Consider the following 26,648-nt stretch of genomic DNA (forward strand, 5'->3'; position numbering starts at 1 on the left):
GAATCCTAATGAAAGGGGAACCCGGGTCCCTGATTTAAGGAGGGGGACCCTGATATAAGGGGGGACTTTTGGGACCCTATTGAAAGTGGGGTATCTGATGTAAGGGCAAACTCTGGGGACCCTGATTTAAAGAGGAGGAACTCTGGGGACCCTGGTGTAAGGGGAGGGGGAACTCTTGGGACCCTGGTTTAAGGTGGAGGAACTCTGGGGACCTTGGTTTAAGGAGTGTAAAAAACAACCTTGTAGTGCGCTTTACTGGTGTGTGTTTTTTTATATGATTTAAGGAGAGGGGACTCTTGGGTCCCTGATGTAAAGGGGGACACGACTCTGGAAACACTGATAAAAGGAGGGGGTGACTCTGGGGACCCTGATGTAAAGGGGACATGACTCTGGGGACACTGATAAAAGGAGGGGTGACTCTGGGGACCCTGATGTAAGGGGGGCATGGCTCTGGGGACACTGATAAAAGGAGGGGGGACTCTGGGGACCCTGATGTAAGAGGGGAACTTTGGGGACCCTGTTGAATGTGGGGGTCTCTGATGTAAGGGCAAACTCTGGGGACCCTGATTTAAGGAGGGGGAACTCTGGGGACCCTGATGTAAGGTGGGAACTCTGGGGACCCTTATTTAAGGAGGGGGAACTATGGGGACCCAGATGTAAGAAGGACAACTCTGGGGACCCTGATGTAAGGGGGGGAAATCTGGGGACCTTGGTTTAAGGAAAGTAAAAAACAACCTTGTAGTGCGCTTTACTGGTGTGTGTGTGTTTTGTTTATATGATTTAAGGAGAGGAGACTCTTGGGACCCTGATGTAAGGGGGACATGACTCTGGGGACACTGATAAAAGGAGGGGGTGACTCTGGGGACCCTGATGTAAGGGGGACATGGCTCTGGAGACACTGATGAAAGGAGGGGGGACTCTGGGGACCCTAATGTACCAGGGGAACTTTGCAGACCCTGATGTAAGGGACCTTGATATACGGAGGGTGACTTTGGGGATCCTAATGAAAGTGAGAACCCGGGTCCCTGATTTAAGGAGGGGGACTCTGGAGGACCCTGATGTAAGGGGGGGGGGGACTTTGGGGACCCTATTGAAAGTGGGTTCTCTGATGTAATGGCAACCTCTGGGGACCCTGATTTAAGGAGGGGGAACTCTGGGGATCCTGATGTAAGGGGGAAACTCTGGGGACCCTGATTTAAGGAGGGGGAACTATGGGGACCCTGATGTAGGAGGGGGAAACTCTGGGGACCCTGATTTAAGGAGGGGGAACTCTGAGGATCCTGATGTAAGGGGGAAACTCTGGGGACACTGATTTAAGGAGGGAGAACTATGGGGACCCTGATGTAAGAGGGGCAAGTCTGGGGACCCTGATGTACGGGGGGGAATCAGGTTTAAGGAGAGTAAAAAACAACCTTGTAGTGCGCTTTACTGGTGTGTGTTTTGTTTATATGATTTAAGGAGAGGAGACTCTTGGGACCCTGAAAGGAGGGGGGCTTTGGGGACCCTAATGTTAGGGGGACACGTCTCTGGAGACACTGATAAAAGGAGGGGGGCTCTGGGGACCCTGATGTAAAAGGGGAACTTTGGGGACCCTGATGTAAGTGGGTCAGGCCCGGGAAACCCAGCCCCCTAAAGCTGTGTAAGGGGCCCCAAAATGTCTGATAGCTGCCCTGTTCCCCACACACTACACTGACGGTCTGCATACCACTGCAGGATTGGATGCAACAAACCCGCCATCTGCAAACTTCAGCCAATCCGTGAAGAAGAGGTATCCAGCCCATGAAGTGCTGCGCAAGCAGTGCTGCGCGCAACATCTCTTCCTCCTTGCTCCCCAGTCAGCCTCCACATGGAGCTAACATTGGCAAGGAGGTGAGAAAGCATCCCTGAACGGGCTGCATTTGCAGCCTTGATATTTTTTTGGGGGGGGTGCGAGTATCTGGTCTTGCCTAGGGAGCAAAATAGTCTAGCACCGGCCCTGCTTGGTGTTCATCATATACAATTGCTGAACCATGTGGATATACAGATGTGCTATAACTGACTCTTCACAGGAAGCACTATGAAAATCCTGCTGGATCCTGGATGCAGTAGATTTTTTTTTAACACTCAAATTATCTTTTTATGACCACATCCCCCATAAAGACACCAAAAAGACTATGTTTAGGGCTCTGCGTTGTGCAGCATGAGGGAATGTGGGACTACGGCATTTTCTTGGCCCCTGTACTGTGTAATGGGGGATGCATGACTAATATTAAGTCAATGTTTAGAGTGGGCAGTCTAAGTTCCCCTAAGGAACTCTTATGTATGAGCCAGCTTAATGGTGTCCCCAAAGCCATAAATTATTATTTTATGTCTGTAACTGGAATATGTGCGCAGCCTACAAATCAGTGAGCGTATGCTGCCATCTAGTGACCAATTTTAGCTGCTACACCCAAGTTCTGCTAAAGAACGGCAAAATAAAACCAGACTCCCCCTAAGGGGAGCTAATACTGTGTTGCTTTTTTTTAATTATTATTATTATTATTTATTTCCCAGAATAGGGAACAGTATGGAGTCCGGGAGGAATACTTTGTTGCTTTTAAACAAAACAAAGGGCTAGATTCAGGTAGGGGGACGTACAATTGTGCGGGCGTAGTGTATGGTTTTTACGCTACGGTGCCGCAACTTACAGGGGCAAGTGCTGTATTCACAAAGCACTTGCTCCGTAAGTTGCGGCTGGGTAGCGTAAATGGGGCCGGCGTAAGCGCGCCTAATTTAAATGAGTATGAGGGGGGCGTGTTTTATGTAAATGGATGGTGACCCGAAGCGATTGACTTTTTTCCTCGAACGGCGCATGCGCCGTCCGTGGAATTTCCCAGTGTGCATTGCTCCAAAGTACGCTGCAAGGATGTCATTGGTTTCGACGTGAATTACGTCCAGCCCTATTCGCGAACGACTTGCGCAAACGACGTAAAAAATTCTAAATTAGACGCGGGAACGACGTCCATATTTAACATTGCGTACGCCTCATAATAGCAGGAACAACCTTACGCCGAAAAAGCCTAACGTAAACGACGTAAAAAAATTGCGCCGGGCGTACGTAAATTTGTGAATCTGCGTATTTAGGTCATTTGCATATTCTACGACGGAAGCGCCACCTAGCGGCCAGCGTAAATATGCACCCTAAGATACGACGTGTAAGAGACTTACGCCAGTCGCATCTTAGGCTAATGTCGGCGTATCTAGCTTTCTGAATACAGTAAGAAGATACGCCGGCACAGCTTTGAATTTACGCGGCGTATCTATAGATACACCGGCGTAAATCATTGCTGAATCTAGCCCAAGATTGCTAATATCACCACTTTGTATCGCATCTGTTGTTAAGCATATTAAGTCATAAAATTATTTAAGATCAATTAAACAACAGGGACACTTTTGCTTTATCAGCAGTATAAAAAAATCTATTCATTGTCTCCTTTCAGTGTAAGTGCTTGAAGCTCAAAAAATCATTCACAAAATGGAATAATAAGTATCAAAAAAGTGATGCTACAGCGCCATCTAGTGGCTGTTTAGAGTATTGTATTCCCAGCCATAGGTGATTATGTGCTCAGAGTGTAAATCAGTTAGACTCTGCTGCCATCTGCTGGCCAATTATCAGGTACTGCAGTCAAGCTCTGCAACACAACAGGCCTCACAAATTCATCATATCCAATTTAATTACATTAATCCACCGCATTTAATTACCGCATCACCAACGGCTCGCCTTCCTCTTTCGCCGACCTTGCTGTTTCCATCATACGACGGGACACGCTGCAATTAGCATAGGCCTAATTTATCTTCTTTATGGATTCTTATATTATTTCAGTAATCATGCAGAAAAAAAGTCTAACATATAAGGCAGAGCTGTTATGAAAAAATAAAAAATTATAAAAAACTATTCTGAGACTTAATTAAAAAAATTAAATGAAATGATTTCAGGACAATAATTATTTTCATTTAAAAAAAGAGAGATTTAAAATAGGAGCAGTTATTTAAGAAGTAAGCAGAGCGATGGATTCTTTGAAGCTGAATAATTATCTGTAATGTAGAAATGAGTGTTAATTGGATTTTAAGCTCCTCGTATTATTGGAAAATATAATATGGTACGTTTATGAAAAAAATTATACAAATGCAAAAAATAGCAATAACCTGTGCTTACAAAACAATATATATATATATATATATATATATATATATATATATATATATATATATATATATATATATATATATATATATATATATATATATATATAAATATACATATATATATATATAAATATACATATATATATATATAAATATACATATATATATATAAAAATATATAAATATATATATATATATATATATATATATATATATATATATATATATATATAAATATAAATAAATATATAAAGGTGGGTTAGCCATCCAGGACCTCTGGGCCCTTTAATAAAAAGAAATAAAAAAAATATATAATTTTTTATTTTTTTTTAAACTTACAGGTGTACTGCCTGTACCCCCCTGATGGCGGCCCTGTTTTCAAGTATATAAGAGCAGTGTCTCTAGCCTGTCGCAGGCGGTTTAGAAAAAGGGCCATTGGCGGGCACTTCGCACTAGGAGCAAACAAATGCAACACATGCTGACGAATCTCTGCTGGTACTGGTTAAAAAAAACCCGAATAACTAGCACACAAACACAAGGCCCGCGGGCTGAACCCGGCTCACCAGGCCGTGTCATGTGGCCCTCCCACCAAGTTTTTGGCAGGCAGATCTCCATTCCGCCACCTCCGACTTCACCCTCTGCTCCCACACCCCGTTTTCACTTGTAAACACAAAAATCTTCTGTATTTACAAGGGACGACTTTGCTTTCAGCAGATTCTGGATGTAGACAGCTCTCCAGAATCTGAGAGCGAGAATAATCTCTCAGACCATGAGAAACTCTGCACTTTGTATGTAGCGCACTCCTAAACTCTGTGCATAGTGCACCCCTAAACCCTGCACTCTGTATACAGTGCACCCCTATACCCTGCACTCATAGCGCACCCCTGAACTCTGCACTCTGTACATTGTATACTGCTGAACTCTGCACTCTGTATGTAGCGCACTTCTGAACTCTGCACCCTGTACATAAAACCAGTGGCGGCTGGTGCTCAAATTTTTTTGGGGGCGCAAACAAACTGAAAAAAAAAACATCAATTGCAGCCACTGTGCCCATCAAACGCGGCAATTGATAGGCACGGTAGCTGAGTTTGATGGACACAGTGGCTTCAATTGATCCCATCAAACGCAGCCACTGTGCCCATCAAACGCAGCCACCGTTCCCATCAAACGCAGCCACCGTTCCCATCAAACGCAGCCACCGTTCCCATCAAACGCAGCCACCGTTCCCATCAAATGCAGCCACTGTGCCCATCAAACGCAGCCACTGTGCTCATCAAACGCAGCCACCGTTCCCATCAAATGCAGCCACCGTTCCCATCAAACGCAGCCACCGTTCCCATCAAACGCAGCCACAGTTCCCATCAAACGAAGCCACCGTTCCCATCAAACGCAGCCACCGTTCCCATCAAATGCAGCCACCGTTCTCATCAAATTCAGCCACCGTTCTCATCAAACGCAGCCATTGTGCCCATCAAACGCAGCCACCGTTCCCTTCAAATGCAGCCACCGTTCCCATCAAATGCAGCCACTGTTCCCATCAAATGCAGCCATTGTGCCCATCAAATGCAGCCGCTGTGCCCATCAAACACAGCCACCGTTCCCATCAAACGCAGTCACTGTGCCCATCAAACGCAGCCACTGTGCCCATCAAACGCAGCCACCATTCCCATCAAACGCAGCCGCCGTGCCCATCAAACGCAGCCACCATTCCCATCAAACACAGCCACCGTTCCCATCAAACGCAGTCACTGTGCCCATCAAACGCAGCCACTGTGCCCATCAAACGCAGCCACCATTCCCATCAAACGCAGCCACCATTCCCATCAAACGCAGCCACTGTTTCCATCAAACGCAGCCACCGTTCCCATCAAACGCAGCCACTGTGCCATCAATTACCGCCACTGTGCCCATCAAACGCAGCCACTGTGCCCATCAAACGCAGTCACTGTGCCCATCAAACGCAGCCACTGTGCCATCAAATGCAGCCACTGAACCCATCAATTGCTGCTAAGTGTGTCCATCAATTGCCGCTGCTGTGCCTATCAATTGCTGCCACTGTGCCCATCAAACGCTGCCAGTGTGCTCATAGGGGCGCACTATGCACATTGTGCAACACCAATCCCCCCCACTGCAGAAAGAGGTAAGGTACAAAGTCAAGCTGGTACAGTCTACCTACAATCCAGGCTGGCTGCAAGATCTGTCCACTGCTGTCCCACCCTGGCACTCTGTTCCCCTGTCTCAGCTCTCACCCCTCTCCACCCCTCTTCAGGCAGTAAATCAATATTTTCTACAAATATTCAGAAAAGAGCTGGAGACTCATTTTTAAATAGAGAACACACCTCTGGGGAGACTTTTCAGATGGGGACAGCCCACTCTTTTTTCCGACAACAAAAATTTGAGAGCTGGTTCTCAAATTTTCCGACAACAAGAAAATTCCACAAAAGTCCACGCATGCACAGTGCGACACAGTGGCGACAGTGGCATGGCACAGTGGCGACAATTGATGGCACAGTGGCTGTGTTTGGCATGGCACAGTGGCGACAATCGATAGGCACAGTGGCGACAATGGCATGACACAGTGGCGAAAATTCATTGCATGGCACAGTGGCGACAATTGATGGGCACAGTGGCAACAATTGATGGCACAGGGCTGCGTTTGATGGCATGGCACAGTGGCGACAATTGATGGGCACAGTGGCTGCTTTTGATGGCATGGCACAGTGGCTGAGTTTGATGGCATGGCACAGTGGCGACAATTGATGAGCACAGTGGCTGCTTTTGATGGCATGGCAAAGTGGCGACAATTTTATGGCACAGTGGCTGCATTTGATGGGCATAGTGGCAGCAATTGATGGGCACAGTGGCGGCAATTGATGGGCACATTAAGGCTACAATTGATTTTTTTATCGTTTGTTTGCGCCCCCCCAAGAAATGTTGAGCACCAGCCACCACTGGTACGCGCCATAAGAACCTGACTCTGACCCAGTATCAGCCTCTAGCAGTCCATCAGTTCATGTGCTAAAAAGAAGCAAGCTGATAGGAAGAGAAAGCAATAATAAAATAGGGGATAGTTTTATGGCATTTTTATTAATCATTTTTGTTTAACTTGTTATGGTGGCAACCCGCGATTTTTATTGTGACTGCGACATTATGGCAGACAAGTCGGACACTTTTGACACTATTTTGGGACCTTTCACATTTTTACAGCGATCAGTGCTATAAAAATGCACTGATTACTGTATAAATGTGACTGTCAGTGAAGGGGTTAACCAGTAGGGGGCAAGGAAGGGGTGTCCTAGGGAGTGGTTATAACTGTTAGGGGGCGTGGCTTACTGTGACACGTCACTGATCGCTGCTCTCCGATGACAGGGAGCAGACGATCAGTGCTGTGTCACTAGGCAGAACAGGGAGATTCCTTGTTTACAAAGGCATTCCCCCGTTCTGCCGTTCCGTGACCTGATCGCAGGACACCAGCGGACATAGAGTCTGCGGGTCCCGCGGGCACGGTCACGAAAAACCGCGGCGGGCGCGCACCCGCTAGGGGGCAGGTTCAAAGCAACGTACATATATATATATTCGTTGCTTTGCCTGCCCGTGCCATTCTGCCACTGCACCAACTTCATCCCTTCGCAAATCACTTACTATTAGTAGGTGTAATATGTACCTTCAAAGAAAAAAGTTATGCTGCGTACACGCGGTCATAATTTCTGACAGAAAAAGTCAAATGGGAGCTTTTCGTCGGATATTCCGACCGTGTGTATGCCCCATCGGACTTTTTCTGTCTGAATTTCCGACGGACTTAGATAGAGAGCAGGTTCTCTGTGGCAATTCCGACGCGCAAAAATTCCAACTCATGCTTGGAAACAATTCAACGCATGCTCGGAAGCATTGAACTTAATTTTCTCGGCTCGTCGTAGTGTTGTTCGTCACCGCGTTCTTGATGGCCGAAAATTCAGGCCTCGTACACACGATAGGTTAACCAGAGGACAACAGTTATTTAACCATTTTATTAACCATTTAATAAAAACCATTAAAAAAAATGCCAACTTGCTTTAAAATTAACCCATGGATTCCTAACCGATAGGTCAAAACCGATCATTAGTAGGCACGACCATCGGTTAAAAATCCACACATGCTCAGAATCAAGTCGACGCATGCTTGGAAGCATTGAACTTCGTTTTTTTCAGCACGTCGTTGTGTTTTACGTCACCGCGTTCTGACACGATCGTTTTTTTAACCGATGGTGTGTAGGCGCGACGGACCCTCAATCAGCTTCATCGGTTAACCTATGACAACGGTCCTTCAGACCGTTCTCATCGGATGGACTGATCGTGTGTACGAGGCTTCAGAAAACTTTTGTGTGACCGTGTGTATACAAGCCAAGCTTGAGCGGAATTCCATCAGAAAAAACATCCAAGTTTTTTCCGACGGAAAATCCGATCGTGTGTACAGGGCATTAGAATTTACATTTACCTTACTCCTGTCTTTTGCCTGGGGTACCTAGGCAAGGATGACATTGCACTCCTTCCGATGAGATCCTGGGGAATATAGAGCAGTGGAAATTAGACATGTGCACAGAATTTTTTTTCATTTTTTTTGTTCTGTTTCGTATCGTTCCGTAGGTTCGTTTCCGTTAGTTTTTCGTAAGACGCCCGTTTTCCTGTTCGTTCCCGTTCGTTTTTTGTACGACGAGATTTTTTCGTATTCCGATCGTTTCGTATTTTCGTTACCGTTTTATTTTCGTACATGCGGGATGGTTCGTTATTCTGTTTAATTCATGTTCGTTACTTGTTAGACAATAATTTTCGTGAATTTTCGTCAATGATTTGCATTCTGTGTTTTGGATTCCTTTTTCTGTTCGTGTTTTCGGTCGTGTGTTCGTGTGACATCTATGACAATTTGTTGTGGATGTCATGTGGGCATGCGACTGAAGATACGAACAGAAAAAGGATTTTCGTCATTTTGTACTTTCGTAAATATATTGCGGGATTCGCGGCACTTTCAACACGCGTTTTTTAACAACAAACATAAAAACGATCGTTTTCCGTTCGTTCTCAGAAAATGTGTTCGTTTTTAAACCATTTTTGGGTTCAAAAGTCTGGCCAACTGATCTCCCTTCAGATGAAAATCCCCAGAAAAGTTTATTTGGCTTTACTGTACTACTCAGCACAAAAGAGAAGCTGCTTTACTAACTACACTCACTGTCCATTCAAAAAAAAGAAAATTACATCTATAACAAAAGATTTGCATTCTGTATTTTGGGTCCTTTTTCTTTTGGTGTTTTCGGTTGTGTGTTCGTGTGACATCTGTGGCAAAAGATTCTGTTGAATCCAAAATACGAACAGAAAAAAGGAATTCAAAATACAGGGTGCGGGTCTTTTGTTATGGATGTCATGTGAGCATACGACTGAGGGTGCGAACAGAGAAGGGATTCAAACAAGATACAGAGTGCAAATCTTTTGTTGTGGATGTCGTGTGAGCATGCGACTGGGGATGCGGACAGGGAAAGGATTCAAACAAAATGCAGAGTGTGGGTCTTTTGTTGTGGATGTCATATGAGCATACGACTGAGGGTGCGAACAGAGAAGGGATTCAAACAAGATACAGAGTGCAAATCTTTTGTTGTGGATGTCGTGTGAACATACGGCTGAGGATACGAACAGAGAGGGTATTCAAACAAAATACAGAATGCAAATCTTTTGTTGTAGGTGTCATGTGGACATGTGGCTGAGGATACGAGCAGAGAGGGGATTCAAACAGGATACAGAATGCAAATCGTTTGTTATAGATGTAATTTTTGTTCTTTTGCCGTTTTCGTTTTGTCGTATGCGGCTCATTCGTAATCCTGTCGTTTTCGTATTTTGGTGCTTTCATTTTTTCGTATGTACACATTATTCTGCGGGTACGAAAATGAACATTTTCGTACGAAAATAACATTCGTACGAACGGGAATGCACATATCTAGTGGAAATCTCGAGAGAAGATTAGAAGACAAGGGTAAGGCAAGTATTTAACATTTTACTAGGTAAGTATCTAACATTTGACTTTATAGGTACATTATACACTTATTAACAGTATGTGATTTGTAATAGTGGAGGGGACCTGGGCCATTTGTAATGGACCTTTGCGCGTTACTGCAAAGTCTGCTTCAACGAAAGACCGGCCACAACTTCACATTTTATGGCCAGCTACGGTTCCATTACATTTCCAAGGATGACAAAGAGCTGTTTTGGGTTACTGGAAGTGGAAGGGGCTTGGACCCATTATAGGCTTCACAATGTCATGAAAGATATATAAGGGGCTTCTTAGGTTAGGTGCACTTTAAAAATGTCAGCCTTGCCCTTAGGAGAGACTAATGGAAAGGAAGTAAATTGTTACATTGATGGAGGTGAAGCTGAACTGCAAATGGCCAAATCTTGAGTGAACCTAATGCAACGTCGATTAACCCGCTAACAAACCTAATGGATTGTGTTCTTGCTTAAACCACACTCGACACCTTGAAAAACGTGCATTAACAGAATGAGGACAAACCAGGGAAGACTTAGATGTGAAGCAAGGTGACCTCATCAATCCAGGGCACTTACAAAGTCTTTTACTTTACTTTGAAGGTAATGTATATATATATATATTAGGGCTGTGGAAATTAACTATTAATTCCTTGGATTAATCTTTAATTTTTTTGATCGATCAAAAGAATTTTGATCGATCAAAATTCTTTTGATTGGTACTCACCTCTCCACCAGCTTCCGGACCTTCAGGGAGTTCCGTTGGAGATCCGGTGACGTCACAGACACCGGCGGGGCTTGCCGTGTCCATCTGAAGGGCTCCTTTGCTGTGCCTTCATATCTGTATGCCGGCAGGACCTTACTATCTGCCACACACAAGGGGCCAGATCCACAGTATCCACAAAACAAGATACGACTGCATCTGGGCTCGATCCGACAGGTGTACGTCTTAGTACGCCGTCGGGTCGTAGGTGCATTTTTCCGCCGGCCGCTAGGTGGCGTTTCCGTCGGATTCCGCGTTGAGTATGCAAATTAGCTAGATACGGCCATCCACGAACGTACGTCCGGCTGGCGCTTTTTTTTACGTTGTTTGCGTTCGGCTTTTTCCGGCGTATAGTTAAAGCTGCTATATGGAGGTGTACTCAATGTTAAGTATGGTCGTCCTTCACGCCTCGAATTTTGAATTTTTTACGTCGTTTGCGTAAGTCTATTCGCGAATAGGGATTTGCATAGAATGACGTCACCGTCGTAAGCATTGGCTTGTTCCGGGTTAATTTCGAGCATGCGCACTGGGATACCCCCATGGACGGCGCATGCACCGTTAAAAAAAACGTCGTTTACGTCGGGTCACAACGTATTTACATAAAACACGCCCCCATCACATCGATTTGAATTGCGCGCCCTTACGCCGCCAAAGATACACTACGCCATCATAACTTACGGAGCGAATTCTTTGATGAAGTAGGTAAGTTACGGCGGCGTAGTGTATCTTAGATACGCCCGGCGGTAATATGCGCCGCTGTACGTGGATCTGCCCCATTGTATATATATATATATATATATTAGGGCTGTGGAAATTAACTATTAATTCCTTGGATTAATCTTTAATTTTTTTGATCAATCAAAAGAATTTTGATCGATCAAAATTCTTTTGATTGGTACTCACCTCTCCACCAGCTTCCGGACCTTCAGGGAGTTCCGTTGGAGATCCGGTGACGTCACGGACACCGGCGGGGCTTGCCGTGTCCATCTGAAGGGCTCCTTTGCTGTGCCTTCATATCTGCATGCCGGCGGGACCTTACTATCTGCCACACGCAAGGGCTGTTAAGGCCGGTACACACGGTCTGACTTCTTGCCAACAAACTTTAAAATCAGCAAGTTTTCAAATTAGTCCGACCGTGTGTACGCTCCATCGGACCAACTTTTTCGGGTTTCATCGGACAAAAAGTTCGGTCTGCAAACGGACAAACTTTTCGGCAACAAAAGTCCGATGGTGCCTAGTCCGACCGTGTGTACAGCAAGCCATCGGACTTTTGTACAAAGTGCAAATACGCATGCTCAGAACCAATGTTAAAATCAACCAACAATAGCAGAAGTTAACCAAAGGGTGGCGGTAAAGAGCAGAAAAGAGCACTGCCACTGTGCTATCAAATGCTCCCAATGTGCCATCCAATGCTGCCACTGTGCCATTAAATGCTGCCACTGTGACCCCCCTCGTCATCTGCCCGGCACTTACCCTGTCTCGTTGGGGCAGTGGGTGACGGCAAGCGGTGTCTTTTCAAGGTTCTATGTTCTATGTGTGGTGCATTCTTAGATGATATTAGATGATATTCTGCATACCTTGGTTGTAACGAGTGGTTATTTGAGTTACTGTTTCCTTTCTATCATCTCAAACCAGTCTGCCCATTCTCCTCTGACCTCAGACATCAACGAGGCATTTTCGTCTACATAACTGCCGCTCACTGGATATTTTCTCTTTTTCGGACCATTCTCTGTAAATGAAATTAATATACACTCGCGCCAAACTCAAAATAATTTTGTGGTTATGCAGCTGCTGTTTCAAACCTCGTGATTTAAGAGTGATTAATAATCCACAAGAAAAAAATCCTTTGTCTGCGGACATTCAGCACTTGCTTCTATGAATAGCAAGAACGTAACATGTGTAACAAAAAAGTGTATAATTGTGCACACAATTAATAAACAGCCCAAATTATAAAAAATAAATAATAAAGAAGCCGTGTGCCCTTTTTCTCATGTAATATCCAGTATGCTAAGTTCTCTCAAGCTCACACAACGTTTGCCGTGTAAATCCCACAGTGACTGACACGTTGCTCTGTGTGCTCCCAAAAAACACCACGTGCAGGTGAAGGGAAGATCCCCACTCACCAGATCTTGTTGACCCTCTTCGTCATTTTGTGACCAAGAAGTATCCACCGGCCGCCTCCACGCTTCCCTTCCTTACAGCGGTCCGTTGTTCCAGGATTTGGGTCTCTTAGCAGGCAGGGTAGAAGGAAAAGACAAATTCCTCATAGAATAAAAACTTCTTGGTAGTTTAGATATGTGCGTTGCCGAAAATGTCATTCTTTTCGTCTTCGTTTTATTCATTTTTTAGCTTTTTTCGGAAATATGTAAATTCAGGAAATTCGAAAAATTTTAAATTCGGGCAATTCGTAAATTTGTAAATTTGGGAAATTCGAAAATTCGTAAATTCGTAAATTTTGAAATTCGTAAATTCGAAAAAATTTGTAAATTCTGGAAATTAGAAAATTCGTAAATTCTGGAAATTAGAAAATTCGGAAATTCGAAAATTTGTAAATATGGGAAATTAGAAAATTCCTAAATTTGTAAATTCTGGAAATTAGAAAATTCCTAAATTTGTAAATTCTGGAAATTAGAAAATTCCTAAATTTGTAAATTCTGGAAATTCAGAATTCGGAAATTCAAAAATTCGGAAATTCGGAAATTCGGAATTCGAAAACTTGGAAATTCGAAAATTTGGAAATTTGAAAATTCGAAAATCCAATTTTTAAAAAACTCGAAATTTCGAAATTTTGATTTTCAAATATTAGATTTTCGAATTTTGCCATTTCGAAATTTCCAATTTTCAAAATTTTCAATTTTTGAAATTTTCAATTTTCAAATTTTCCAAATTCGGAAATTTCGGAATTTCGGAAATTTCGGAATTAACAAATTTGTTAAAATTCGTTAAAAAACTAAAAATTCGGAACTAAACAAATTACGCATGTCTAGTAGTTTATTAAAAACCTTCAGCAGGTTTAACATGCGAAAAAAACATTAAAAATCTATTGTAAATTCGTAATTTCGTAAATTCGTAAATTTGGAAATTCGAATTTTGGAAATTCAAAATTTTGGAAATTCGTAAATTTCGGAACTCGGAAATTCAAAAATTCGGAAAATTCAAAAATTCGGAAATTCGAAAATTCGGAATTCGAAAATTTGGAAATTCGAAAATTTGGAAATTCGGAAATCTAATTTTTAAAAATTTCCCGTTTTCGAAATTTAGATTTTCGAATTTTAGATTTTCGAATTTTGCAATTTCGAAATTTCCAAATTTTCAATTTTCAAATTTCCAAATTCTGAATTTCCAAAATTATGAATTTCCTAAATTACGAATTTACAAAACGGCGAATTTACGAATTTACGAAATTCAAAAATGCGGAAATTGAAAAATTTGTAAATTCGTAAATTTTGGAATTAACGAATTTGTTAAAATTCGTTAAAAACCGAAAAATTCGGAACTAAACCAATTACGCATGTTTAGTAGTTTATTAAAAACCTTCAGCAGGTTTAACATGCAAAACAAACATAAAAAATCTATCTTGTGCAGGCATCACATTAGCGGTGCTAGTAAAACCACCTAGGTATCACCGTGCGTTCCACCTAGAGCTCAGCGTGGCACACCATGCATCCAACTTGACGCGTTTCGTCATCAATGTGACGTCATCGGAAGCTATTCTGTTGCATGCATGCTGTGAACAAAGGCAACATTTTTATAACCTTTGTAGACGTTACTGAGCGGGTACCAAAGAACAAGGCTCCGTCACTTATAATGTCCACAAGCAATGGCCTGAGATTGATTTGCAATCCTGACTTTCTCTCCGTTCCTCTTATGGTTTCTTAGGACAATACGTGAGAGTGAGTGTTATATTGTTTTAATATTTTTTGCCATTACGTAGCAGTGACATCATCGTCATTATGTAACAATATTCTCTTTTAGACCCCTGATGTCTCAATAAAAATAACTTGTCACCAAAAAAATGCATCACATAGGAAACATTTTGTTCCCAATATAATGAAAAAAAATTTAGGAATAAAAAAGTGTAAGAAAATAAAGTTACACTGAAGAACTTAAAGTGATTGTAAACGATCACCTTTTAAAACAACCCATTTTGTTTTAAAATAGAAATGAAAGGCAAAACATTTGTGTATAGATATAAAAAAACATTTTAAATATATTTTTTCCCTTTTTTTTTAAGTGATCTCAGCTGCATAAGAGCTGGGGGAGCAGAAGTACACTGAGCTTCCCAGTGAATGGCGGGGGGGGGGGGGGGGCAGGACAAGTCTGATCATTGGAGGAAATTACACTGAGTTGCCAGCATAGCTGTGGAACTGACCATGATGTGCTCTCCTGCTTAACGTGGTCAGTTTTTAATAGTAAATTGTGAAGAAAAAAAACTGGCAGAAACACCAGGGATTTCATATAAAGGAAGCAATACAAAGAGAACAGGAGACTTTCTCATACAAGTACATGGTACAGCGGGTCCATTTCAGGAATATGAAGTGTTGTGTAACAAATGCATTAACCCTGATACACACAGGGCTTATGCTAACGCTGCAATCATAGGCGTGCCCACAGGGTGTGGCCTAATCACCCCTTGCGGTGCCAATTCCCCCAGCTTCCTGGCACCTCATCTCCCCCCTGCCGTGCTGCCAGCTTCCCTCTTCTCCTCTCCCACCAGCTGTTTCAGGATGGAGAGCGGGGAAGGGGACAGTAAATATTTAATTTACCAACTCCTTCCTTTGCTGAATGAAAACAGTATGTGATCTGTACCAATCGCTCCTGTGTTCATTCTTAACTGAAGCATAGTAAAAATATATTTACTACGCTTCCGTTTTTGAATGAACGGGGAAGCCACTCAGCACAGAGCACTTCCCATTCATTTACTGTCCAGTGCAGCTGAGGCTGAAGAGATAAGGGACTGGGGAATGTCTGTATTCAGTCCCTTTCTCCATCTCAAAGGTGAGACATCAGGGGTCTTTTTAGACTCTTGATAATTCACCGAAGCCCCCCCCCCCCCAACGGGGCTCCTAAAAAAAATGAAAACAAATTATAAAAAATTATATTGTAAAAAAATAATTAAAAAAATAAAGTTTTAAAAAATAATAAAAATATAAAACTACTGCCCTACTGACACCAATTTCTGTTCTACTGACACCTTCCACTGCTCTGCTGATTTACACGCATGTGTGTTTGTGCTCTGGGAGGCACACCTAAATGCAATAGGCTGCGCACACCAATGGATGCAATGTTAGTACTGCAATCTCCTCGCTGAGCTTATGTGTTATGACAATGGCACCGACCCCCCCCCCCCCCCCAGAACACATTGGTCAGTGCTTGCAGCCATTGGCTGAGGGCGCTGATCAGATACCGATCGGCTGCTGGTTTTCCAGCATGTTCATTCTACAGAAGCTGGTCATGAGATCGGCTTCTGTCAAACAAGGATTCATACACACGGGTTGGATGTTGGTCGATATCTACTGTACAGGCTGATTTGCACAGTACTCGGCTCGTGTGTACCGGGCTTTAGTGTTTGTTCGCCCAGCTAGCAGCTAGACTGTCTTTGGACAATGGACACCCTTAGACCCCCTAGACAGGCCATACATTAACCACTTAAGACCCGGACCAATATGCAGGTAAAGGACCAAGCCCATTTTTGTGATTCGGCACTGCGCCGCTTTAACTGACAATTGCGCGGTCGTGCGACGTGGCTCCCAAACCAAATTGGCGTCCTTTTTTCCCCACAAATAGAGCGTTCTTTTGGTGGTATTTGATCGCCTCTGCGGTTTTTAGTTTTTGCGCTATAAACAAAAATAGAGCGACAATTTTGAAAGAAATTCAATATTTTTTACTTTTTGCTATAATATATATCCCCCAAAAATATAAAAACATTTTTTTTTTTTTTCAGTTTAGGCCGATACGTATTCTTCTACATATTTTTGTTAAAAAAATTGCAATAAGCGTTTATTGATTGGTCTGCGCAAAATTTATAGCATTTACAAAATAGGGGATAGTTTTATTGCATTTTTATTAATATATTTTTTTTACTACTAATGGCGGCGATCAGCGATTTTTTTCATCACCGCGACATTATTGTAAACACACATGAGGTCACACATAACCCCATCAGCGCCCCCTTGTGGTTAACTCCCAAACTGCAACTGTTGTTTTCACAATAAACAATGAAATTTAAATGCATTTTTTGCTGTGAAAATTACAATGGTCCCAAAAATGTGTCAAAATTGTCCGAAGTGTCCGCCATAATGTCGCAGTCACGAAAAAAATCGCTGATCGGCGCCATTAGTAGTAAAAAATAAATAATTAATAAAAATGCAATAAAACGATCCCCTATTTTGTAAACGCTATAAATTTTGCGCAAACCAACCGATAAACGCTTATTGCGATTTTTTTTTACCAAAAATAGGTAGAAGAATACGTATCGGCCTAAACTGAGGAAAAAATATTATTTTTTATATATTTTTGGGGGATATTTATTATAGCAAAAAGTAAAAAATATTGAATTTTTTTCAAAATTGTCGCTCTATTTTTGTTTATAGCGCAAAAAATAAAAACCGCAGAGGTGATCAAATACCACCAAAAGAAACCTCTATTTGTGGGAAAAAAAGGACGCCAATTCTGTTTGGGAGCCACGTCGCACGACCGTGCAATTGTCTGTTAAAGCGACACAGTGCCGAATCGCAAAACCTGGCCTGGTCCTTTAGCTGCATTTTGGTCCGGGTCTTAAATGGTTAAGTGGTTAACCAATTTTCTTTCCTTCAACCACTGGAATTGCTTATGTTTGGAATAAGAAGCAATAGAAATAATATTGGTACAACAGCCAATGTATCGATCAGAGGCCTGAGCGGCGCTGTGGCTTAGTTGGTTAAAGCGCCTGTCTAGTAAACAGGAGATCCTGAGTTCGAATCTCAGCAGTGCCTTTTTAAGGGAATTCCAAATTTGGTAAATAAAATGTAAAGTGCCAATTTCACTGCAAAAAAAAAAAAAGTATTAACCATGTGCATTTACTGTGGGCGTGCATCGCTCAGCACAAACGGATTGGCGCACAGTGAAGCGATCCCATGACTGGACAGAGCGCACCATGGGGCTTGTTTTTCGCCTGCTGGTATGACCAATCATAGCAATCATGTGATGAATGACAGCTTGTTTACTGTTATGATGCTGTGATTGGTCCATAGCTATCGCATGGTACTTAGACCAATCACATAATCATGTACCATGTGAATAGCTGTAGCCAATCACAGCATCACAATAGTAAGCAATCTGTCATGAATGAAAGCCTATGGCTTATACCAGTGATCATCACTGTTATAAGCAATAACAGCATAACCCCCCACAGAGTAATAGTGTTATTTTGGTGACACTTAAATGCTCTGATGACAGTATGGGGGAAAAAATTTGAAAAAAAAAAAAAAGTGTTTAAAAAATGTAATACATTTTTTTTTTTTAACATACAGTCACCAGTCAGTATACCTGATCACCATCACACCAGTCATATGATAACGCTGCACTGCACTGGTTACAGTACATGCGTAGCATGCCCAAAGTCTGCAACTCGTTAAAGGGCTTGTAAATAGGGTTGTCCCGATACCGTTCTAGTATCAGTATCGGGACCGATACCAAGCATTTGCCCGAGTACTTGTACTGTCAGGGGTGATCAGTGCATGGGGAAGTTACAGTCACCAATCACCGCTATATAGTGTATTCCTCCGTGTATTCCCGCCGTGTATTCCTCCGTGTATTCCCGCCGTGTATTCCCGCCGTGTATTCCCGCCGTGTATTCCTCCGTGTATTCCTCTGTGTATTCCGCCGTGTTTCTCTCCCCTACCGTGCTCCTCCTCCACCCCCTGGAACTGTCAGGATGGAGAGCGTGGTAGAAGCCGGTAAATCCAGCTCCTTACTGCTCCGAATGGACAGAGTCAGTGATCACTGACTCTGTCCATTCACATAACTGAAACATCGTAAACTGTGATTACAATGTTTCAGTTTATGAATGAAGAGAAGACGCTGTCTTCACTCCATTCATTTTCAGCGCAGCTGATGCTGCTGAGAAAGGGACTGGGGAACATGTGTCCCTAGTCCCTTTCTCTGTCTCAAAGGGGAGATGTCAGAGGTCTGTTAAGACCCCTGATATCTCACCAAAGCCCCCCAACAAGACTAAAAAAAAAAAAAAAAAAGAATAAAAAAAAAACTATTGTAGAAAATAATAAAAAAATTAAATAAAAAAAACGCACTGACACGGTCCCCTCCTTAAAAAAAAAGAAAGCATTATAAATTTAAAAAAAATGTAAAAAAAATATTGTAAAAAATTAAAAACAAATTGTTAAAGATAAAAAAAAAAAAAAACTACTGACACATGTGCTGCTGTCACATGAGATTAAAAAAAAGTATCGGTATTCGGTAACGGCGAGTACTTGAAAAAAAGTATCGGTACTTTTACTCGGTCTAAAAAAAGTGGTATCGGGACAATCCTAGTTGTAAAGGTACAATTTATTTTCCTAAATATCTTCCTTTACCTTAGTGCAGTCCTCCTTCACTTACCTCATCCTTCCATTTTGCTTTTAAATGTCCTTATTTCTTCTGAGAAATCCTCACTTCCTGTTCTTCTGTCTGTAACTCCACACAGTAATGCAAGGCTTTCTCCCTGGTGTGGAGTGTCGTGCTCGCCCCCTCCCTTGGACTACAGGAGAGTCAGGACGCTCTCTACATTGCAGATAGAGAAAGGAGCTGTGTGTTAGTCGGCGTCCTGACTCTCCTGTAGTCCAAGGGAGGGGGCGAGCACAACACTCCACACCAGGGAGAAAGCCTCGCATTACTGTGTGGAGTTACAGACAGAAGAACAGGAAGTGAGGATTTCTCAGAAGAAATAAGGACATTTAAAAGCAAAATGGAAGGATGAGGTAAGTGAAGGAGGACTGCACTAAGTTAAAGGAAGCTATTTAGAAAAAAAAAATTACCTTTACAACCCCTTTAAAGTACATTTCCCCTAGGAGGTGTGTTTAAGATGTAACTGATTGTTATCTTCTTATACCAACTTTTAATGAAGGTAACTTCATCCCAGCAGGAATTGTGGAATATGTATAGAGACTGGCTTTGGGTCTTCAGTTTTTGGTCACTACTCCCAGTTTGACAGATGCGTATTCCTAAAAACTTTCTCCAGACTGTATACAACTAGACCGTTTACAAAAAGCCAGCCTAGCGGCCTGCTCTGAACTTAGGAGGGCGCTACATCGGCTATACGAAAGTCCACCCATGCACAGGAGCAGTTATTCTTGATCCTAGGGACCCGTCCCAGTGGCACCATTGTGATTCCCAGCAGGCGATGGCAGTGATGACAAAGTTAGCAAAGAGTGTTTGTAATACACCTAGGGGTGTCATGCTTTTTCTGTAGGTATAAGACAAGCTCTTTTATATTTTTATTGCTGACAGCTCCTTTCCCAAATACATGAGACATTTCTTTGATGTCATTTGCCTTTGTCAAGCACAGGAAATTTTCTGCATAAAGAATAAAGAAATGTTCCTCTGTGTCACAGCTGTGTGTTTTTTTTTTTTTTTATAGTTGACATTCGCTAATTTGCATTTTCTTATCTCTTTCGTCGTTCTCTACTCCTCCATCCTACGTGCCGCCTTTGGCTTTCATTAGCTTTTGTTCTACTTTTGCATTTTTTCCACCTTCTGTTTTTCCACTTAAGTTTTTCTCTATTGCTTTTTCTTCTTAATCCTTTATCTTTTCTGTTTTTGCGTGATTTTGACTCTTTTCATTCCTTGAATCAAACATGAAATGTAAAAAAAAAAAAAATTGTAACACTTTTTCTTTCTAGTGTATGGCCAACTTAAAGCAGACCTTCACTTAAAAATAATGCTTATCCGCCTCTTCCTCCCTCCTCTAAGATATTTGCTTTTTTTTTTTTTTTTTTAATCTGGAAGCAAGTACCCTTTTCTAGCAGGTACCTGCTCCCGCTTCAGCCTAGCCACTTGCCCACTGGATACTTAAACCCCCTTCCTAACCAGACCAATTTTCAGCTTTCGGTGCTCCCGCATTTGGAATTACAATTTGTAATGGTCACCACCGTTTACGACCTTCCATCCCATCCAAGACAGCTTATCGACACTCCAACCAACAGGACCCGATCCATCCCATTTGCCCAGAATCAAGACGAGACACAGCTCTATACTTGTTCCAAATGTAATGACAACTTTAAGGGTTTCTTTCAGTCTTATATACAGTACAAGGCATTAAAGGAACAATCACATTCTTTGAGCTAATTACTAAACATTCTAGACATGTCGGCGCCGGCCTATAATTATCATGATCTAATCACTGCACATTCCTTCATTAACAGCATAACAAACAAAACACCATCACACGCAATGATCTCTTCAATCCACATCCCTAGACAGACGTTCTGTCTTCGCATACAGCTAGTCACACCTTTACACAATGGAGTAGATGCAATTAACACCTTTCAACAGAATGTGTCCCCACATTGAATAAGCCAACAACTTGTGATATCTCAAGACATCCTGCAAACATGAATTATTATTGATGTCCCCTGTCCTGTAATTTAGGACATAATTTCTCAGTCACCCTATGGCCCTATCGGACATAAGGTGACCCTAGACATAAGACTCCTTGGTGACGCCGGTACAGGAGTACCCCTCATCCTTACAAAGCCTCTGGGTGTCCCGGGTCATTCCATTACACAATTACTCAGTCATGCAACACTGTACCCATATGACATTTTTGGTCTATTTTTGTGCTATAAATGAATAAAGACAGAAAATTTGGTAAAAAAAATGCATTTTTCTTAACCACTTAAGACCCGGACCATTATGCAAGTTCACTACTTGCCGACCAGCCGCAATTCTATTGCGGCAGGTTGGCTCCCCTGCGCGAGAGCCCGTCGTATAACGTCGGTTTTCTAAGCGGCCACTAGGGGCGCGTGCGCACCCGCCGGAGGCACGCGCGCGCCCCCTGCTCGTCCCTGACTCGTGCCCGTACTGCTGTGACCAAGGCGGTTTGCCGAAACGCGTTAACCCCTTATACTCTTAACTTGTACCAATAAATTGTTTTCAAAGGATTGCCGTCTTCCTTTTACTGGAGTTTTTGCAGGCAGTCTATAGTGGGTGGGGGCTGTTTGCCCCCTCCCACAGCTCTGCTTTTTGCATAGTCTATGCGCAGCACAGTGATGATGTCACTGCTGCTTTTACAAAGTACTGTCTGGGTTTGCAAATACATATATTTATATGAAGGTTTTTGTGTCCAGATTTCAGCTGTAAATACATTTATTTATGTAGCGCTCACCCCCGAAGGAGCCGCTGATTAGCTTGGGATCGGCGTATTAAGTTGCCCTTTTTGTCTAGGGGTGATACTTGTGAGTGTGGATGAAGAGCGAGTGTCCAGACATCAAATAAGTCTTCAATGCTTTATTCCAAGGCCCAACATGGCCAACATCAACATGGCACACAATAGAGAAAGGTTGATGAGCAAGGAGAGAACTTTGGTATCAGGCCTTGGATATGAAGGAGAGCAAGCCTGCTCTCGGCAATAATTAAGCTCAACTCGTCGCCACTCCAGCCAGAGTGGGCAAAGTGCCCCCGGACAAGCGATTGTCACAGGCCTGGCAGCCGGAGCGTCACTTGCAAATCACTGGGAGGAAACAGGCCTCTGCCACAGGCTTAGCAATTCGAGATACAAGAGATTAGATTGAGTGAATCCTCCCAGTCAGTTCAAATAGTGTCACCAACTGACAGCTTCAAGCATACCTGTCATGCGGTGTGGTGACTGGATCTCCGATGGTTCGTCTAGGCCTCCTGGACAACCTCTAGTTCTAGGTTCTCCCTGAGCCAATACCCATCGCACAGCTCCCAGCTTAGAATCCTCTCAGCAGAGGGTTGGGACCCAGCAAGCTGCTGGGGCCCCTCTCAATGTTAGGGTGAGGCTCCGCATGGTGCGCAAATTCGGTGAAGTAGGCCACGGTGGAGGGGCCCATGGATGCGCGCACCCCAAGGGTGGATGCTGCACCTGGAACTCGGGCCCCGCATAGAACAGGACAACTAATGGCGGTTGGCACAGATATACCCCCCCCAGCATGCCCAACGAGGGAAACATTCTTCTGATTGGCTGCTGGGGAAGGTGGGTCTGTCAGAACCCCTCTAGCACCAACTGTCGCCCAGGGGTGGTAACGCACCCCTGGAGCGCAGACTGACCTACAGGACAGTTCTGAATTGACAACAGCCCCAATTTCAATAAACTGTGAATGGGACTAAACTAACCCTCTCATTCCCCACTAACTTTAGCGTAGTGCCCATACTGAAAGTAAGGGGGCGCTACATACTCCCCCCACTTGAATTGACACTGTCCCCAGTGTCCTAAAGCATTCAAGCCCGAATGCTGACCTGATATCGAACCAGACAGAAAAGTAGGAAAAAGAAAACACTTATAAACATTGTATTACAATATATATATATATATATATATATATATATATATATATATATATATATATATATATATATATATATGACATACACAACCCTGCTATCTAGCTGCCCATTCTCCGCAGTATTGATGGCAGGTGGGTCCAGAAGTAAAAAAAAACCTGTATATAGAAAAAAAAGGTAAGGCATATTTAAAAAAAATAAACAATATGCATCCTGAGATATCAATATAATTTGTACTAATATTTTACAAAGTTTTGAAAGTAAGGGGTCACTACATTTAATATTTTTCTCTTTTTTGCTTGCCTTTCCTTTTTCTATGAAAATAAATAATTTTTTATTTTGTCAGCTCTTTCCGGCTGTTTTCTCTCTCTGTTTTTCTCTTTTCCTCCTCCTTTTTTTCAATCTCTCCCCATTCCTTTATTTATTATCCTCCATTTTTCTTCCCACATTCCCTTTTATTACTCTTTCATATCTGTATTTTGTTTCTTTTATAACATTTTGAACTATATTTCTGCCACTTGTTCTCTCTCTGGGCCATCCACTGTCACCTCGTCCATCCGTCTCTGTCTGTTTTCCTCCAGCTCCGTCTCTCTCTGCGTCACTACATGCTGAGTCAGAGAATTCAGTGTAGCAGTGTGGGTTCTGCAGTTTTCTCTGTGCTGCATTAAATCTCTATGCACATCCATCTCACTCACCAGCCTCTCCTCCCAGACTCCCCGGCCTCTCCTCCCCAGGCTCCGCGGGCCTCTCCTCCCCAGGCTCCACAGCCTCTCCTCCCCAGGCTCCACAGCCTCTCCTCCCCAGGCTCCACAGCCTCTCCTCCCAGACTTCCCGGCCTCTCCTCCCCAGGCTCCACAGCCTCTCCTCCCCAGGCTCCACAGCCTCTCCTCCCCAGGCTCCACAGCTTCTCCTCCCCAGGCTCCGCAGCCTCTCCTCCCCAGGCTCCGCAGCCTCTCCTCCCCAGGCTCCCCGGCCTCTCCTCCCCAGGCTCCACAGCCTCTCCTCCCCAGGCTCCACAGCCTTTCCTCGGCTCCCCAGCCTCTCCTCCCCAGGCTCCACAGCCTCTCCTCCCCAGGCTCCACAGCCTTTCCTCGGCTCCCCAGCCTCTCCTCCCCAGGCTCCGCAGCCTCTCCTCGGCTCCCCAGCTTCTCCCAATACAAAGTTTCCTCCTAACTTACAGGTCTTAACTTTTAACCCTTCTCTTGCTGGGGACTGGCAGTGACCCAGGATGTGAGATTTCACCTTCCTCTGCTATTTTCCTTTTTTCACCATTTTTCTACGTGATTTGGAGGACGCTGCAGGTGCTATTATGATACTTGGCACCGGCCTCATTTTTATGTATCAGACAGTTAAATCTTCTCCGGGAAAAGGCCTGAAATTTAAAGACATTATGGTCTTTTCTGCAGGGGGAGAGGATGTACAGTACAGGCCGTAATGTCAATTGTGGATTGAATTTCTAAATGATGTTCTATTCAGATGGAGATAGAAGGAGGCATGCTAGAGGGAGAACAGAGAGAGAGAGAGAGAGAATGGTGGGAAATGGGGAGTGAGAGAGAAAGAGCATGAGGAGATAGGGATCGAGAGAGTGAGAATAGGGCAGGGAGAGAGAGGAGAGAGAGAAAGAACAGAGCAGGGTGAGAGAGAGGAAAGGGTGAGAAGAGGGCAGGGGGAGAGAAAGGAGAGAGAGGAGAGAGGGAATAGGGCAGGGGGAGAGAGTCAGAATAAGGCAGGGGGAGAGAAAGGAGAGAGAGGAGAGAGGGAATAGGACAGGGGGAGAGAGTGAGAATAGGGCAGGGGGAGAGAGGAGAGAGAGAACAGGGCAGGGTGAGAGAGGAGAGGTTGAGAATAGGGCAGGGGGAGAGAAAAGAGAGACAGAGAGAGAAGGGCAGGGGTGAGAAGAGAGAGAGAAGGGCAAGAGGAGAGAGTACGAATAGGGCAGAGAGAAAGAAAAGAGAGAGTGAGAATATGGCAGGGGGAGAGAGAGAAGAGAGTGCGATAGGGCAGAGGGGGGGAGAGGATAGACTGAGAATAGGGCAGAGAGAGAGAGAGAACAGGGCAGGGGAAGAGGATAGAGTGAGAATAGGGCAGAGGGAGAGAGGAGAGAGAGAACAGGGCAGGGTGAGAGGGAAGAGGTTGGGAATAGGGCAGGGGGAGAGAGGAGATTGAGAATAGAGCAGGGGGAGAAAGAGGAGAGAACAATAGGGCAGGGGAGAGAGAGGAGAGGGTGAGAATAGGGTAGGGGGAGAGAAAAAGAGAACGAGAGAGACAGAGAGAAGGGCAAGAGAAGAGAGAGTAAGAATAGGGCATGGAGAAAGAAAAAGGAGAGTGAGAATATGGCAGGGGGAGAGAGAGAAGAGAGTGAGAATAGGGCAGGGGAGAGAGAGAAGAGAGTGAGAATATAGCAGGGGAGAGAGAGAGAGAGAGGGTGAGACTAGAGCAGGGGGAGAGAGAGGGGAGGGGGAGAATAGGGCAAGGGAGAGAGGAGATTGAGAATAGAGCAGAGGAGAAAGAGGATAGAAGAATATGGCAGGAGGAGAGAGAGAGGAGAGGGTGATAATAGGGCAGGGGGAGAAAGAGAAGAGAGTGAGAATAGGGCAGGGGAGAGAGAGGAGAGGGTGAAAATAGGGCAGGGGGAGAGAGTAGACTGAGAATAGAGCATGGGGAGAAAGAGGATAGAAGAATAGGGCAGGGGAGAGAGAGAGAGAGGGTGAGAATAGGGTAGGGGAGAGAGGAGAGGGTGAAAATAGGGCAGGAGGAGAGAGTAGACTGAGAATAGAGCATGGGGAGAAAGAGGATAGAAGAATAGTGCAGGGGAGAGAGAGAGAGAGAAGAGGGTGAGAATAGTGAAGGGGGAGAGAAAAGAGGGAGAGAGAGAGAGAGAGAGAGAGAGAGAGAGAGAGAGAGAGAGAGAGAGAGAGAGAGAGAGAGACACAGATAGAAGGGCAGGGGTGGGAATAGAGAGAGAGGAAGAGAGTGAAAATAGGGCAGGGGAGAAAGAGGATAAAAGGAGAAGAGGGTAGGGGGAGAGAGAGGATAGAGTGAGAAGAGGGCAGGGGGAGAGAGAGTGAGAAGAGGGCAGGAGGAGAAAGTGAGTGAGTGAGTGACTTGGATAGCGCTACAAATGCAAACTAAATTGCCTCAAGGCACTTTTTGCATCCAATGTCGTCCTGCGTCTTCAGAAGAGGGAGTGGGAAGAGGGCAGGAGGAGGGAGGAGTGA

The 26,648-nt window shown here is 43.8% G+C and overlaps 1 protein-coding gene and 1 non-coding gene across 2 annotated transcripts in view; both read left to right on the forward strand.

Annotated features, from left to right (window-relative positions):
• KCNAB3 (potassium voltage-gated channel subfamily A regulatory beta subunit 3) overlaps positions 1-26,648 on the forward strand; it is a 171,399-nt gene that overhangs the window by 28,073 nt on the left and 116,678 nt on the right. The window lies entirely within an intron of this gene.
• TRNAT-AGU lies at positions 17,833-17,906 on the forward strand. The gene has a single exon. It is a non-coding gene; the product is annotated as a tRNA-Thr (tRNA).

This window comes from Rana temporaria, chromosome 3 (assembly GCF_905171775.1).
Source record: "Rana temporaria chromosome 3, aRanTem1.1, whole genome shotgun sequence".
NCBI lineage: Eukaryota > Metazoa > Chordata > Amphibia > Anura > Ranidae > Rana > Rana temporaria.